This window comes from Miscanthus floridulus, chromosome 1, assembly GCF_019320115.1.
Source record: "Miscanthus floridulus cultivar M001 chromosome 1, ASM1932011v1, whole genome shotgun sequence".
NCBI lineage: Eukaryota > Viridiplantae > Streptophyta > Magnoliopsida > Poales > Poaceae > Miscanthus > Miscanthus floridulus.
In genome coordinates, this window is record NC_089580.1 from 8,155,304 (window position 1) to 8,174,406 (window position 19,103).

General features: G+C 44.4%; 1 non-coding gene across 1 annotated transcript; it reads right to left on the bottom strand.

Annotated features, from left to right (window-relative positions):
• Positions 1-14,120: 14,120 nt before the first annotated feature.
• LOC136511244 (small nucleolar RNA R71) lies at positions 14,121-14,229 on the bottom strand. Its single transcript, XR_010772668.1, has one exon. It is a non-coding gene; the product is annotated as a small nucleolar RNA R71 (small nucleolar RNA).
• Between the last annotated feature and the right edge of the window lie 4,874 nt (positions 14,230-19,103).

A 19,103-nucleotide genomic window follows, 5' to 3' on the forward strand; every position in this document is an offset into this window, starting at 1 on the left:
TCCACCCCTTCTTGTTTTCTTCCTCTTCATCATCAAATCACCACCATCTTTATGGTTGATTTTGATTTGAACTTGGGGCTTCTCTTCTTGCTCAACTTGTGGCTTTGATTGAGGCTCTTCTTGTTACTTCACCACTTGCTTGGTTGGGCACATAGAGGTGAGATCACCCGATGTGTGACACTTGAAGCACTTGACATGCTTTAGCCTCTCCTCTTCTTTCTTCAACTTGAGCTTTTCTTTATTAAGGCAACCATTTGCAAGATGTCCCACTTTATGGCATTTGAAGCACATGAAATGAGATAGCTTCATTTGTTCTTGCTTCTTCATCTCTCTTTCATATCTTCTCTTGCCCCATCTCTTGCCTTTGATCTTGCTCTAGTTGAAGGCAATGCCACTCATGTCATTGCGGCTTCCTTGATGATTGACTTGGCTAGTCTTGAAGCTGACGACACTCTTGTCACCAAAGTTTCTTTGAGTTTATAACATATGCTCAAAGGTGACTTGAGAGTTGTAGCACCTCTCTAGCTTGTTGCTCAAATTCTTCACTTCACTTTTGAGCTCATTGTTCTCCTTCAAAAGGTTAGTCTCATAAGACAAGGAAGTAGAACAAGAATCTAATTGTGAAGAACATGGCATAGATAATAAATCATTACAAGAGGTGGATACATGCTTCTTGCCTACATCACAAGGGTTAGCAATAATATGTGATTGATCATTTGACCCATGTGATAAGCTCTCACTAGTTTTAGATCTTTCATTTAAAAGTTCTTTAGTGAGAAAAGCATGGTCTTGTACCAAGTTATCATGAGCAATACTAAGTTCCTCATGAGCTAATTTTAGCTCCTCATATGAAAAACTAATGACATAAAGTAGATGCTTTTGTTGTTCACATGTGTTCTTTAGAAATGAGTTTTCATTTTCCAATTTACTTGTTTTAGCCATCTCATTTTCTAAAGCTATGTTCATGCTAGCAAGTCTACTAACAAGCTCATCATATGAATCAACATGATCAACCATATTAGCATTAGATACCTTAGTGTCACCTTGTGACATGAAGCAATATGGTGTAGTGGATGGGCTTGTAGTAGCATCACAATCATGGCCCGAGCATGAACCATCATCACTAAGTGTGCTTGAGGTAGAATCATCATTTGCATCACTTGGGACATCACCATCAACCTTGTCAAGTGAACTTGTGGTAGATCCTTCATCATCATCACTTGACCATGAGGTAGAGCAATCTTCCATAACCACCAAACTGTGGTCATGCTCAACACACTCATGTCCCTTCTCCTTGGGCTCATCATCATCATCATCGGAGACCCTCCCATATATCAAATATCTTATCACTCAAAGATTGATAAAATATGTTAGTAGCTTGGCAATCAAGATGTAGGCATTTCTTTTTGCGCTTTAGTTGCATTCTTTTCATCCAACGCACGAGAAAAGCCCACATCTATGATCCACCACATTTAGGGGGAAATAAACTTAAAATTGCATGTCATCCAATTTTTTCACCGTGCAAAGTGTGTGCCATCAAAAGTGTGTGGACACTCAACATCTAGCCCATAAGCCGTCATTCTCTCAGATCAGTGAAGACCACAAATGAGAGACCTAGCTCCGATACCACGTGTAGGGTCGAGATCATGGACTAGAGGGGGGTGAATAGTTCTTTCTAATATTAATCGCACCGTCTCACCAAAATAAATATGGAATTAAAACTAACGGTCTAGCCAAGACTACACCCCTCTATCTAAGTTCTCTAGCACCTTACAAAGATACTAATTAAGCAACTAAGGTGTCAGGCTAGCTAGAGCTCATCTAACCAATTCTAGAAGCAAGGTCACACAAACCTATGCAACTAGTACTTCAAGCATAGGGGAGCTCCTACACATTCTAGTAAGCAAAAGCACAAAGCTCATAAGCTCACTAGCAATGCTCAATAACAAGGCTATACAAGCCAAATTATAGAGCGCAAATTACTCAGCTACACAAACTCAGCAATGTGACTAACAAGGTTACTCAAACCAAATTAGTCACATAAGGGAGCTACTTCTATGCTACACAAGCAAGAAGGTAACTAGCAAGCTGCACAAGCTAACTAATTACAAGAGCAACTACACAAGCACAATGTATAAAAAGTAAATACAAGCTTGTGTATGGGGAATGCAAACCAACGGGAAGAACAAGGTTGACATGGTGATTTTTCTCCCGAGGTTCACATGTTTGCCAACACGCTAGTCCTCGTTGTGTCGATCGCTCACTTGGTGGTTCGGCGGCTAATTAGCATCACCCGCCAAGCCCACACGTTGGGCACACAAGAACCTACCCACAGGTGAGGGTAGCTCAATGACATGTGTAAGGTACCATGATGCCTAAGAGGGGGGGTGAATTAGGCAACTTAAAACTCTAACTCTAAGGCCTCTAATTTCACCTAGTCAAAACCTATGCAAAAGATAAACTATCTAAATGTGCAACTATGGTTTTGCTAGGTGTGTTGCTATCTCTATCGCAAAAGGAGTTATGCAATCTAGGTTCCAAACCTATCAACTAGCCTATTACTAAGCTAGGAAAGTAAAGCACAAACCAAGATTGCAATGTAAATGCGGAAGCTAAAGAGTAAGGTAGAGATATGCAAACTCCCGTCGATGACTTCGGTATTTTTACAGATGTATCGAGAAGCACGCAAGCTTCCCCCTAGTCCCCATTGGAGCCCCTCACAAGGGCCAAGCTCCTAGTTGGGTAACTACATGGATAGCTCTAGGACTTCTCCACGCGCAAGTGGGTCTCCGGTGTGCCTTATAGCAAGCCTCTTCTGGACCACTCCCACCGTCTTCACTATCAAGCTTCCGGCTGAACCACCATGGGCCTTGTTCCCTCCGATACACGATGGCGGCCACACCACAAACATGGTTGGTGTGATCTCGCAAGACTACAAGCCCCTCCGATGTAAAACAATGGTGCGCGCAAGCACCGAGTGATAAGAGGTGTGCAAACCTCACTAAACACTAGGCCTAAACCTAGAGCAAGCGCATAAGCGGTGGTCTAATCAACCTAAGCATTTCGCAAAGCACCTACGCTAATCACCTAATGAATCACTAAGCACTATGCAAGTGGAGATCACTAAAATGGTGTATCAACACCCTTGGTATGTTTCCTCAGCTCTCAACATCTCAAATGGCCGATTGGGGGTCTATTTATAAGCCCCATGGAGAAAGTAGCCGTTGGGGGCAAAACCTAGCTTTCTGCTACTGACCGGACACTGCTGTCATCCTGACCAGACACATCTGATCGTCTCGATCATTGAGCATGCATGTAGAGATCGAACGCACTGCCGAGTCCAGTCATCATCGATTGGACACGTCTGGTCGTATTTGCACTGCTCTAGAACCTCTCTGGACATGATCGGACACTGCACTTTGTGTGACCGGTCATCCAGTGCCGTTGCGTCTAGTCCTCACTGAGTTGTTGCCGCGATGATGAACAGTGAAGTCCGTGAGTCCGGTCACTGCCTCGCTCAGCGTCCGGTCACTACTGCTGACGCCTATTGTTGCCGAGCAACTGATTGGACACGTCCGGTCCTCATAGGGCCGCGTCCGTTCACCTCTGTGGAACTTGTTTCTTCATGATCTTGCGTCTGGCTTGGTTCCTATCTTCGTTCTTGGACTTTGCTTGATATCTTAGATCCTCTCTTGCGCTTCTAGGGTCTTGCTTAAGGTGTTGATCATCGGATCATCATGTCGCCTTCGTCCAAGTCACGTTTGCACCCTATTGAACTATAAAATAATTACTTGCAAATTCATTAGTCCAATTTGGTTGTATTGGTCATCAAACACCAAAATCCAAAGTAAATGGGCCTAGGGTCCATTTTCCTTACAACATGCTCTACTAGTGTTGCTCTTCGTGGCTCCCGCGGGGTGAGCATGGTACCCCTCACAAATCCTTCTCCGGAGCACCGCACAATCTTCTTGTGTGCTTCACGACAGAGAACTCGCCACCAAGCCATATAGGAGGTGGCAACCTCCAAGAGTAACAAGCACCACTGGCTTGCAACTCGATCACCTAGTGCCACTCGATGCAGTCTCGCAATGCAACGTGCTAGAAATCGCTCACTCACACAATCGGATGATCACTATCAAATATATATGAGTTAGAGGGCTCCCAAGCACACCTACACAGGCCACCAAGGCTCAACGGTGCTTAGCTTACCGCCCAAGGCTGGCCTAGTGCTCTATTTATAACCCCATGAACAAATAGAGCCGTTATCCCTTCACTAGGCCTTCTGCGCATCGACTAGACACGCAGGTCCACATGACCGGACACGTCGGTCCCTGTGTCCGGTCGTTTCAGCAATGCCATGTGTCACTAGCCGTTTGAACTAGCCGTTGCCACCAACGGCTACTTCGTGCGCGCGCCAGCAACCACTAAACGGACGCGCTACTCAACTTGACTAGACTCACCATGCCTTAGCGTCCGGTCAGCAACAGAGAGCTTGAAAGGTCCTAATGGCTAGAGGGGGTGAATAGCCTATTTAAAATTTCTACAATAACACTTAGCAAAGATGTTAGACAATTAAACGGTGAATCGAGTGTTGCGCTAGCCTACTAAAAAGTAAGCCACCTACCACAATTCTAGTGACTATGATCTCTAAGCACACAATTTGCTAAGTCACTATACTAAGTTAGTGAGCTCTCAAAGACTAACTAAAGAGTCTCACTAGCCACTAGACCCGACACAAGCTAGCTCTCAAAACTAATTACACTAAAGAGCATAGCAACACTAAGAATGTAATACAAGAGATGGTAGTGATGACTTATACCGACGTGTCGAGGAGTGAGCCAATCACAAGATGATCACAATCAATCACAAGATAATAAATGAAATCCTTGGACAATGATGACACAAGATTTTTTACCGATGTTCACTTGCTTGCCGGCAAGCTAGTCCTCATTATGGTGATTCACTCACTTGGAGGTTCACGCGCTAATTGGCATCACACGCCAAACCATCAATCAGGTGCTGCACAACCAACACAAGATGAGGATCACACAAGCCACGAGCAATCCACTAGGATACCTTTTGGCTCTCTACCGGAGAAAGGACAAGAACCCCTCACAATCACCATGATCGGAGCCAGAGACAAGCACCTTCCTCCGCTTGATGATCCTCGCTGCACCAAGCCATCTAGGTGGCAGCAACCACCAAGAGTAACAAGCGAATCCCATTGCGAAACACGAACACCAAGTGCCTCTAGATGCAATCACCCTAGCAATGCACTTGGATTCTCTCCCAATCTCACAAAGATGATGAATCAATGATAGAGATGAGTGGGAGGGCTTTGGCTAAGCTCATAAGGTTGCCATGCCAATGCAAATGGCCAAGAGAGTGAGCTTGAGCTGGCCATGGGGCTTAAATAGAGAGCCCCCATGAATAGAGCCATTAGGCTCATAGAGCAGCCCATTGCGCATCGTCCGGACATGCTGGTCAGGGTGACCGGATGCACCCAAGCCAGCGTCCGGTCAACGGATGCACGCCACGCGTCCTCACCTTCAAATGAGTGCCGCTAGATCTCAACGACTATATTCTCCCGCGCTCGCGTTAAGTCATGACCGGACGCACGGTCACAAGGACCGGACACGCCGATCCGTAGCTTAGCCCACGCGTGTGCCAACACCTACACCGAATGAGTGGACGCGTTGCTCCCCGTAGCTTCCCAGCATTAGGTCGTTTACAGAGAGGTTCTAGAGAGTCGAATTGATGACCGGATGCGCCTAGCATTAGGTCCTCTTCTCGCTCGCCAAACTGCTTACGTCAGCGTACGTCACTTGTGACCGCGGTCACAGGCCTTGTGTGTCTGGTCTCAAAGACTATGCAGCATTTGGTCAACCACCAGACTGAGCTTGAGCGCGCCAATGATTTTATAATTGACCGGACTCACCACCCTGTGTTCGGTCACTTCGACAGTAGAGTCTGGTCAGTGTTTTTCAGTGAAAGACAACTTCTCCACTTCTCCAACTTCTCCACCCTTGCTCAAATGTATCAACCACCAAGTGTATCACCTTGTGCACGTGTGTTAGCATATTTTCATAAACATTTTCAAGGGTGTTAGCACTCCACTAGATCCTAAATGCATATGCAATGAGTTAAAACATCTAGTGGCACTTTGAAAGTGCAATCAAGCCCAAATTGTGGGTGTTGGTGATAATGACCACGCAATTAGAGAACTAATGAGGTTTATCGAGATGACAAGCAGCGAATTTATATTCAAGGATGCTACACGAAATGGAGGAGCCCCCAATTACAAATGTAGATGGCTTCAAACTCAAAGGAGGTTTACATTCTTTTATATTTTGCATTTGAGTATAGGAAAAGCCATACTATAAAGGGGACACAATGCTTAAGCTAATATGTGCTACCAAGTGCTTAAACAACCACATGCATCCTTAGATTCATAGCCAAGACAGTCTACACTTCAGTATTACTCTTGCTGTCTTATGTGGTGCGGCACTGCCGCACTTGAAGAGAGGCACTGCCACACTTGAGTTGCGTCACAAGGAAGTTAGCACCCACGCTGACTTCCCCGGATGGCTCAAGACGCATTAAAAGGTCTCGCTCGACCCCAAGGTCATGGGCTCCGTCTCGCCCGACCTCGAGGCTGTAGGCTCCATCTCGCCCAACCTCGAGGCCACAGGCTCCGTCTAGCCTGACCCCTTGGGTGCGGGGTCTATCTCGCCTGACCCCAAAGTCGTGAGCTTCATCTCACCCGACCTCAAGGCCGCGGGCTCTATCTCGCCCGACCTCAAGGCCATGGGCTCCATCTCACCTGACCCCTTGGGTACGGTGACCGTTGGGGGATGGGAGGGTATATATGCCTTTCTCCCTTCCTCCCTAACGGCTATCTGCCTCTTCTTCCTCACTTCAACATGCTCAAAACAGAGTAGGAGCTCTCTCTCTCCCTCCATTGTTGACCTCAAGCCCCAAGCAAATCCATTTATTTCCCCATCAATCCTTGAGGGAAAAGGGTCCAAAACTCGATTAGAGAGCAGCTCCATTGATTCCCTCAACTCTAAAGAGCACTTGGTCCATGTTTTAGCCGGCGATTGTGTTTGTTACTCTTGGAGCTTGGCTCCTAGCCGGCTAGAGCATCGCCCATGGAGCTTGCCAACTTGTGTGGCAGCCCTGAGAGGTTTGTAACCATCTCTTGAAGTTAGTAAACTCACCCCTCATCTCAAGAGTTAAGTCTCTTGATTTGAGAATGAGGAAGGGTTAGAAAGCCCTAAGCCTTAGTGGCTAACCTCAACAACATGGAGGTAGGCAAGCCTTGGTGGCGAGCCAAACCACGGGATAAATCATTGTGTCACTTGTTCTTGATTTACATTACTTGCATGACATATTGTGGTTGAGGTGATTTCTAGGGTTTCTAGTCGATCTACTTGTGTGTGGTGTTCCTACCACTTCTAGCTCTTGATCAGTGATTGTCATACCTACAGTAAGATAGGAAATTTCTCCCATCTAAGTTTTTATTCATGGATTTTGAACTATGATTCAAAGTTGTCTATAGGTGCGGCAGTGCCGCTATTCTGGCCCGGTAGTGCCACAATCCGACAGTGCTGCTCTCCAGAGCGGCAGTGCTGCTGGGTGAATTTGATAAAAGTTTGAGTGTTTGTTTTGACAAGCCTATTCACCCCCTCTAGGCCAACCAGAGATCCTACACACTTTGATAACCGTATTTCGATATGAGTTTCACTCCTCTTAATAGTATGGCTATCGATCCTAAATGTGATCACACTCGCTAAGTGTCTCGATCACCAAACCAAAAAGCTCCTATCAAGTTTCACCTTTGCCTTGATCTTTTTGTTTTTCTCTTTCTTCTTTTCCAAGCCCAAGCACTTGATCACCATGACCATCACCATGATCTTCATTTGCTCCACCACTTGGAAAGTGCTACCTATCACATAACCACTAGAGCACATAGGTTAGCACTTAGGGTTTCATCAATTCACCAAAACCAAACTAGAGCTTTTAGAGCTCCCAGAGATGCCAAATCATGATCGAATGCGTTAGATCCAACCTGATCAGACGTGCTCCTATGTCCAGTCCTCCTCTGCCTTGCTGCCCATGGCTACATCAGCGTACGTTAGCCATGACCTGACATAGCCCCTGCGCATCCGATCGCAAACACTGTTTAGCGTCCGGTCGCGAAGCCGCCTAGCTCCTTCTCTTCGTGTGATGACCAGACTCCATGCCAGTGTCTGAACCTAGTGTCCGGTCATGCTATAGAGGCAGACCGAGAGCACCACCAACTGACTGGATGCGCAGGTCCTGCCGAGGCCTGCGTCCGGTCACCTTCAGTGACCTCTTTTAGCCTCCTTTTCTTCACCGAGTTGGTCCACATCAACTCCTACTTCCTCTCCTTTGCAAATGTGCCAACACCAGTAAGTGTACAACACCTTGTGCATGTGTGTTAGCTTTTCACAAACATTTTCCAAGGAGTTAATCACTCAATGCACCATGCCACTCGATCCTAACACGTATGCGAAGTGAGATCGCTCAAGTGACACTAGATGATCGATATGCAAACAAGTTAGCCCCTCTTGATAGTACGGCCATCTATCCTAAACCCAGTCATCAACTTCTCTACACACCTATGACCGGTGAAATGAAATGCCCAAGGTTATACCTTTGCCTTGCGCATTCCATTCCATCTCCTCTATCATTGATGCAACACATGCACCAACCTTGATCAACAAATGATATGATCCACATCATATAACCATGTGACCTTGTTGGTTAATCGGTCTTGACTTCACTTGCTCTTCACCATTGCCTCGGTCCATCGGTGCCATGTCATCACTCAACTTGCCCTTCACACTTGCAACCGGTCCATTGAGCCAAGTCTTGTCTTGATCTTTTCCACCTTGATCACATGACTCCATGTCATGTCTAATATGCAATGAGCTCCTTCATCACATGTGTGAGCTTTGCAACATCTCCAAGCCATTTCACCTCCATAGCATATGTTGCTCACACACATGTACCTATGGACTTAATCACCTATGTATCTCACATTGAACATAATTAGTCCACTTGAGGTTGTCACTCAATTACCAAAACCAAACAAGGACCTTTCACAAGCCCACACGTTGGGCATTGCAAGAACCTACCCATAAGTGATGGTAACTCAATGACACGCTCTACTAGAGTTGCTCTTCGTGATCCCCATGGGGCGAGCACAATACCCCTCACAATCCTTCTCCGGAGCACCTTACAATCTTCCTGCGTGCTTCGATGGAGCCACAACCCACTAAGCCATCTAGAAGGTGGCAACCTCCAAGAGTAACAAGCACCACCGGCTTGCAACACGAACACCTAGTGCCACTCGATGCAATCTCTCAATGCAATCGCGCTAGAATCACAAACTCACAATCGATTCACAATCTTACAAGCACAAGTGAGTTAGAGGGCTCCCAACCACACCTACACAAGCCATCAAGGCTCAAGGGTACTCAGCAACCAGCCCAAGCCTGGCCAATACTTGGTTTTATAGCCCCTAAGAAAATAGAGCCGTTGTACCCCTTCATCGGGCACTTTTCGACCGGACTCGCTTGTACTAGGGTCCGGTCACTGGGATGCAGCCATGCGTCACTTGCGTTCAACCTCAGCCGTGTGATTCCAACGGTCATCTCACAAACATGTGCTTGTTAAGTGATGAATAGACTCGCCTGTAGAACAACTGGACTCTCTAAACTGTGAGTCCAATCGTGATCCAGAGAGGTCCAGAATGTGAAAAATGTGATCGGACGCATCCTGTCGATGATGACCGGACTCGCTGCCGGGTTTGGTCACCTTCTGTGCGCTTCTGCTCAATTGACTGGACTCTACTTTCATCTATCACTGGAATCAACTCTCCTAGAGTTCGGTCACTTCCAGAGAGGTTCCAGACATGACTAGACGCTTCCTGTCACTAGTGACCGGACTCTGCTAGCATCCGGTCGCAGCGTCCTATCATAGAGTGTTTATCGCTAGAACGACTATAACTCTTAGCTTCGAAGTCCGATTTCGATGATCTTAGACATTTTGGAAAGCTTATGCAGACGGCTACACATCCCACATGCATATTTGATCCAAAGCACAATGATCAACATAGAATTCCAATCCAAGGACCATCACTTCTATTTTTCAACTCAAGTTTCTCGAAAACTTCTCCAACTTCTTCTGCTTTGCAAATGTGCCAACACCACCAAGTGTACACCATCATGTGCAAGTGTGTTAGCATTTTCACAACCATTTTTCAAAGAATTATCACTCATTTCACCATGCCACTCGATCCTAGTAATGATGCAAAGTTAGGTCACTCGAGTAGCACTAGATGATCGAAATACAAACAAGTTTGCCCCTCTTGATAGTACAACCATCTATCCTAAACCCGGTCATAAACTTCTCTACACACCTATGACCAGTGAAATGAAATGCCCTACAAATATACCTTTGCCTTGCGCATTCCATTTTATCTCCTTCAATGTTGATGCAACACATGCACCAACCTTGATCAACAAATGATATGATCCACTTCATATCATCCCATGACCATATTGGTTCAGTGATCTTGACCTCACTTGCTTTTCTCCATTATATCGGTGCATTGGTGCCAAGTCCTCGACTTGCCCTTCATTCTTGCAATCGGTCCATCAAGCCAAGGCTTGTCTTGATCTTCTCCACCTTAGTCACATGACTCCATGTCATGTCTCATGTGTAATGAGCTCCTTCATCACTTATGTGAGCTTTTCAACATACCCAAGCCATTTCACCTCCATGGCATGTGTTGCTCACATAAGTGTTCTTGTGGACTAATCACCTGTGTATTTCACTTAAACACATATTAGTTCACCTAGGTTATCACTCAATTACCAAAACCAAACAAGAACCTTTCACTAGACGACTTGGGGGTAGTGGAAGATCGTTGAGAGACATTGGTGATTGTTGCTGACTCCAATCGATTCATTGTGAGGGGCTCTTATGCTGATTCCCTGTAGGAGATTCGCAAAAAGAGCAACTTTAGTGGAATCATGGCTAGTTGGAGTGCAACTTCTTGTGTGATTCTTGTGGCACCTGTGTAGTGGGCTTGACGTGTGAATCCAATTAGCGTACGAATCACCAAGTTAGGACTCGTCACAATGAGGACGTAGGTTGCTAGCAAGCTATCGAACCTTAGGGATAAATCTCTTATCATCACTTGTCCTATGTGGTTTGCTCACTACTCACTTGTTCATTACTTTTATACTTGTTCTTTTGAGTAGTTGTAGTGTGCCTTGTTACTTCTGTAGCCTAGTGGTAGCTAGAGCTAGTTGTAGTTGTTTTTGTTAGTAGTTCTTGTTAGTTGTAGCCTCTAGTTGGAAGTAGTAGATTGCTTGTTTGTGTGTTCCAACCAAGAGACCAAGCAACTAGTTTTGTGTAGGAGGCTTGCATTGAGTGAATTAGAGCTAGAGCAAGTACTAGTAGCTATTAGCACCATCTTTTCTACTAATCAACTTGTTCTAGTCAATTGTGAATTTGTAGAAAAAATTTTATAGGCTATTCACCCCTCTGGCCATCTAGATCCTATCACATGTTCACGGAGATGGTGGGCCACCAGGCTTAGCATCCTCTAGGCTCACATATCATTTTTTTGTTTTGTAGGACAAATTTCTTATTTTTTAACATTCTTCCAAAAAATATTCTGATTTATCCTTGTGCGTCTAAATCTGACCCTAGGGTACGACGTCAACGTAACACGTCTTGGTGCCAATAGGTCATGGCACCAAGCTTCGAGGCTATGGTGGCATGGAGATCCATGTTGTGTGAACTGATCAAAATGCCCTTAAGTTGTGGTTTTGGCTATTGTTGACGATGGATAACAAACATTATAAACCGTCAATATAACTTGTATAAGGGCATAAATATGATCACCAACAAAGGTCTGGGGGTTTAAACTAACAAATTCCATGAGTTTTGGTGAATCTATATTTTCTACAGGGTTTGTCCAGAAAACCGTCAAGGTGGACCTAGATGTCAAACTTAATCACGATTATCCGTGGGATAAACAACTCTAGAAGGTTCTAGAGGACACCAGAGGACACCACACCGAAGCGGAGGGTGAGAGGATGCCAGGTGGGGCCCGCCAGTCCCACCCTCAGGCTAGCCGGACTGAGGCCCCACCTGTCAGCCTCCGCCTTGCTACGTTGGTTCTCCACTGCCTTAAGGTTTGCATCTACGCCGTTTATTCAAGTCGGTTTGATCCAAGGGCTCAGGATTGATGCTCTGGCCTATATATACCAGCCCCTAACACCCCCCTTGAGGGAATAAGTTATTTGAGAAGACAAAAACCCTAATCATCCTCAGAGGTCCATCATATTCTAGGGCATAGCTAGTTAGGCTAGATCTAGAGGGAGGCAAGCAGGTTTTGCTTGGATTCATGATCGTGTCAAGAGCATGGTTTGGTATAATCTTTGTACCCCTCTCTCTTTGGTATCTCTCATTACTTTTATATGTTTGCTACAATTATTATAGCATTATTATTCATATCGTTTATGTTCCTAGTTATCATGTTCATTGTCTACTTTGATTATATGCTTAGTATAGTTGGATTATCAACATATTCATGCATAAGTTCATATAGCGCTCGCTTTGGTGTACGCGGGGTGAGTGGTCGACATTATGTAAGTGTGGTGCTTATACGTTGTTTACCTGCGGATACACCCTATATTTTGAGTCTTGTGGTAGATCGCGGATGTGAGACTCCTGTCGAGAACTTTGTAGTCCACTCCCCGAATATAGGACAAGTAGGATCTAGTTACAAAGGAAGACAAGCTCTGTTTTTAATCTTCCTGAGTGATATCCCTTATGTGTAGATATGAAGTTGATCTTAGCCATGATTACTAAGTGTAATTGCACCAATCAATGTATGCTTTGACTTATAATTAAGAATGACTTAGGAATTATTCCTCTAATATTCTACTTAATCATGCTAATGCCATAGAAAGGAGTACTGTAAGTGATCAATGATTAGTTATTATGTACCATTCATATATACATTTACCTCTTGACTTACCCCTGTTGTGAGTAGAATATTGGTTATAGTTTACTTCTCTATCAATAGCATAAGTTATCAATACATGTCCTTGCCATACCTTCCTTATGGTAAAAATATAAATAACGATACCAGGAATACTCCCAGGTGAAGTGCTACAAAGGTATATTATCTATGCGCTTGCAGATCTCTTTCATTCATATCTATATAATCTTTCTAGTCATATAAAATAATAAAGAGCTACTTAGTATTATTCTAGTAGTAATGCTAAGTAGTATCAACAAGCATCTCTAGCATCATCACTAGGGATGACAACCTAGTAAAGTAATGTTAAGAGATATAGATATACATTAGGTGACTACTAAAACAAGTGACAAGTTAATAAATACCAACAAGCATTTCTGGCGCCGTTGTCGGAGAAGGTAGCTAGGTAAAGGAAGTATTAATAAACTTATACTTATTGATGTGATCGACATAACCATTAACCTCTGCTCAAATAGGATTATCCTTGTTCTGTCTACTTTCATATCTTATGTAGGGTAATGTATGACTGGTTTTGACCTTTGGACAAACTACGTTGAAGATCTAGAAGCATTAATCAAGAGAACTAGAGCCAAACTCAAGAAAGTCTCAGCTTTAGAATTGGAAGACAACCAGACAAGGCGCAGCTTAACACCAGTTTTTGGAGCTACGACTAACAAGACTCTCCATGAATTCTCTGCTCCAACTACAGCCAACATCCATACTAGACCAACAGTCGATGTTGTAGATAATGGATTTGAGCTCAAGCTAGCTCTCATCAACATGGTGCAAGCAAGCCAGTTTTGTGGGAAGGCACATGAAGATGCAAGTGCACATCTCCAACACTTCCTGGAGATCTACAGCACTTTCACCATTAAAGGAGTGACCAAAGATGCCATACTACTTTGTCTCTTCCTATTCTCACTCTTGGGGAAGGCAAAGCAATGGTTCTACGCCAACAAAGATAGAAACACTACATGGGATAACTGCTCCACTGCCTTCCTAGCCAAGTTCTTTCCCACGGGTAAGACCAATGCTCTGCGTGGGAGAATTTCAAGTTTTCAGCAGCAACATGATGAATCTGTCCCTGAAGCGTGGGAACATTTTTAAGATTACATTGCAGAATGTCCTCATCATGGGATGGAGAATTGGCTACTCATGCAGACTTTCTACCATGGGTTAACCAATAGTACCCGTGAGACTATGGATGCTGCTGTTGGAGGTGCATTCCTATCACTCACCACACCAGCTGCCATAGCTCTTGTGGAGAAGATGGCCTCCAACCAAGGTTGGAATGAAGAACGTCTTCAGCCCCGTAAGAGAGGCAGAGGTATGCATCAACTCAAGGCGGTAGACATGCTGTCTGCCAAGATGGACCTGCTGATGAAGAAGCTTGAAGACCAAGCCAATAACAAGCAAGAAGTCATGCACATTCATGATTCCCGCATGACATGTGAAAAGTGTGGACACACTGGGCATTCAGGGAACAGCTGCCCTGAAATTCATGAGGATGTGAACTTCGTCAATAACAACTACTTTCGTCATCAACAAAGTCAAGGATGGAATTAGCAACAGAGGTCGAACTACCAAGGTAATTATCAAGGTAACCCTCAAGGTAATAATTTCAATAATTTCAATCAACCACCCTTGAGAGAATTGATTTCTAGCCAAGCCAAAATAATGGAGGGCTTGTCTAGAAAATTAGCTTCCAATGATAGAGTTTTAGAAAATATAAATAATAGAATGAATAACCTCTCCTCTGCTATTAAGAACCAGTATAGCTTTAACAAAATGATAGAATCGCAAATAGCTTAGCTGGCTGCTGCTGTTCCTCTGACCGACAAAGGTAAGATTCCGGGGCAACCAAAAAATCTAGAAACTACAAATCTTGTCGATATTCACAACGCAACATACTATTGTATACAACCATCGATGGAAAGGTGGATAGATTATACCTTGCCCAAAAAGAAGAGCGGTCCAGGAAGACCTGTCATCCCCATCGCCATTGGACCTCACATTTTCCAAGAAGTTGTTTGTGACTTCGGAGCAAGTGTCAACATTATGCCTAAGGTAATCTATGATAAAATTAATAGACATACTTTGTCGTAAACAAATATGCGTTTGCAGCTTGCAGATCAGTCACTCTGCTACTCCAAGGGAGTTCTTGAGGACGCCATTGTTTGAGTGGGACAATAATATATTCCTGTAGATTTTGTGATTTTAGAAATAGGTGGAGATGTAAGGGCACCCATTATCTTGGGCCGACCTTTCCTAAGCACCACAAAAGCCATCATCTACGCGGACAGTGCCAAGATCTATTTCACAATCAAGGATAAAAAGGAGAAGTTTTCTTTCAAGAATCATATATTGCAGTCTCCTGGGCATCCACAAACGCCGTACCTACCCAAAGAAACAACAGTGATTAAGAAGAAGAACAACAGAAGAAGAAAGAACAAAGCCAGGAAATCACCAGAAGAATCAGTCAACATGATCAACATACTCCAATCAGAGTACGATTACCTCCTCACTTCACCATTCCTTGCTAAGAAGGATGATCCAGACGTACCCACGATCAAGTGTACCATTGGACAAAGAATCTTCGACAACACCTTCTGTGACATTGGATCGACTGTGAATATAATGTCCAAGGTAACGTATGAATAATTATTTAGTGATGAACCTTTGTTTCCTACATATGTGCAATTGCAGATGGCAGACCAATCAATCCGATTTCTTGAGGGAATAGCGAAAGATGTCATGGTAAGAATACATGATCACTATGCCCCTACCGACTTCATGGTTCTAGACATGGGTGAATAAGATGACACACCCATCATCCTTGGAAGACTGTTCCTCAACACCACAAACGCGATCATCTACGTCAGATCTGGACAAATCCACTTCCAATTCCCTAGAGAGAAGGTACGCTACTATTTTAACAGTTATACCACTTATGAACAGCCAAAGAAGACCCGCTCTAGGAGGAGTAGACGACCATCCCGACGCCAAAGGAATCAACCCCCAAGGAATGAATGGGAAGAAGATGAAGAACCTGAAGAACTTGTAAAAGATGAACCTACTCCGCATAAGACCAGTCCACAGATAAAGTAGGTGTGAAAAGAAAAGGTGACATCATCTGAGTCACCATCACTAGAGGTGTAACCATCAAGGTCTCCGTCCCCGGGACCGACAGATGCACTAAAAGAATGAACAAGATAGGAGAAGAGTCCTGTCTGGCGGACTTAAAAATCCTAACCCTTGCCGTGATGATGATGCACAAAGATCAAGAGCAAGTTCACCCGGTTGTCTTCATCTCATTCTATCCCGAGACGAGAAGGGCATCTACTGGCAAATCTGCTCTGAGAATTGTCTTCATCTCATTCTATCCCGAGACGAGAAGGGCATCTGCTGGCAAATCTGCTCTGAGAAGGATCATTCAACTTCAACATTCGACCACGCCAACATCCAGCTTGGGGGAAAGGCATCCTCCATGTATTTAGCTAAGTATTTATTTCCTTTTGTTATTCTCAAGTTTGCTCTACATTTGCTAAAAAATAATAATAAAAAGATGCATAACTAAAAGCAAAATAAAAATTTATCTTTGTCTTTTATATATATATATATATATATATATATATATATATATATATATATATATATATATATATATATATATATATATATATTAGTAAGGTGTGATCTGAAAAAAAAAGGTGTGTGTCTAGTTTTCTATTTTTAAGAGCTGAATAAATAAATGGACTCTGAAGATAATCTCGTGCAATGGAAATGATGAATAGTTGCTCTGTTGTAATTCCTTTCAAGTACCTAGTTTTCAGTCTTGAATTCTCCCGAGTTTTGGATAAGACTGGTTCGATGTAAGGATTTACTCTGAACTTGAAACTCGTGGGTAGCATATGCTTAATCTAAGTCTAGGTAATTGACGGGTATGATATGAAAAGGTCTGAGCTACTATTTATCTTGTTCCAAGTTGAAAGCCCTAATTTGGTTTTGGATAATTGATGAAACCTAGGACTAACCTTTGATCTAAGTGAGTGAATTAGATAAGGTGGTCCATTCCATGTGATCGAGCAAGATGAGATCCATGGTGATGAAGGTGGACATGAAATGGTGATGATCATGCTCAACTTGGAAAAGAAGAAAGAGAAAATCAAAAACCAAAAAGATCAAGGCAAAGGTATAAGATAGGTTTTTGTTTTACACTCAAGACACCATAGAGGGTGTGAGTGACTTAGGTTCGATAGCCGTACTATAAAGAGGGGAAATCTTTGGCTAAACGGTTTATCGAGTGCCACTAGGTGACATGATTCTTGCATATGCATTTAGGAACCTAGTGTGCTAATTTTGACCCTAGTAAAATGCTTTGAAAAATGCTAACACACGTGCACACAAGTTCTACACTTTGTGGTTAGCGAGTTGGAAGCAAGGGAGAAGCGGTTGTGGACTTAGAAAAAGAAAAAGAGGAGAAGGTCCACGACCGGACGCTGTCCGCGGGGTGACCGGGCGCGTCCAGTCATTTATAGCCGTGGTGAAGTCTCTGGCCAAGAGCGCTGAGAAGCAACTGGATGCAGCGACCTGACGCTGGCCGTGCGTCCGGTCATGCTAACCAGAGGAGGTGGCATTTGGTGGCACGATCGAACGTAGGAGCAGAGAAGCGAACGGACGCGCAGGGGCTGCAACAGGTCACGGCTAACGTACGCTGACATCGGCAGGGTTTGTGCGGACAGAGAGATGAAGTGAGGACTGGACTCCAGAGCGCATCCAGTCACTCGTGACCTGACGCGTCCGGTCAACAGAAATCGTCTCTGGTGCCTTTCTGTACTTGATCGGACGCCACGTTGTGGTGCATATGGTTGTTTCCAGGGGCACGTCCGATCATTCTTTAACATCGTGAGCGTAACATTTTAACAACGCCAGGGTTGACCGGACGCTGGCGACCAGACGCAGGTGTGCGTCCGGTCAGTGAGTCCGCTCACCTCTGCGTGACTTCAATGGCTCTTTCTTTTGAGGTCGTCTATAAATAGTGTTTGGCCGGCTTGGGGCTCACTCTCTTGGCACTTTGACATACTTGACATCCTTGTGAGCCTAAGCAAACACCTCATACTCATCTCCATCGTTGATTCATCATCATAGTGAGATTGGGAGTGAGTCCAAGTGCATTTGCTTGAGTGATTGCATCTAGTGGCACTTGGGGATCGTTGTGGCTGCGGATTTCTTGTTTCTCTTGGTGGTTGCCGCCACCTAGCCGGCTTGGAGCAGCAGAGGAGCTTCGGCTAGCGGCGGCGGCCGTGACACCTACCGCGCTCTGCGACGTGCTCATCGTTTGCTCCGCTTCGCCCGCGTGTGCGCGCCCTAGCTCCAGCCTATGCCGCCGGCAGTGGGCACCTGCAAACACTCGCCCCGCTCGCCCGTCAACGCATGCTCGTGCGCGTGTGCTCGCGCGTCTACACCCCGCTTGCCTTGTGCGTGTGTGGCCACGCGTCTACACCGCGCTCGCCCTCCTGCGAGAACAGGAGCGAAGGAACGACGTGTCGTGGGAAGAACGGATAGACCTCATGGTCGCACGTAACATACGAGTCCGTTGCGTGGTGATTCGCTTGATACCCGCAGGTAACAACGTGGCACATTAGTCTACTATGTCCACATAGAAGAAGAAAAACCTGGAGAATTTAGAAATAGTTTAGTGTCCAAATGCACGAGTATTAATTAGATTTTTATTAATTTTTGAAAATATAAAATAATAAACACACAAATAGTATTTTTAAAACAAAACCAATTTTATTAGGTTTCTATAAATCAAATCTACACGATATAGGTTATGAAGATCAAAAAATATGCTTTATGTAATCAAATTTGTATATTTCTTAATATGTTCGTCGAAACCACAAGCTATGTGCATCGTCATAGACATGGATAAAAATTTGTTAATATGTTTGTTTAAACCATAAGACACCTGCATCGTTGTACACATGGATATAAATTCGTTATCCCGTGCAAC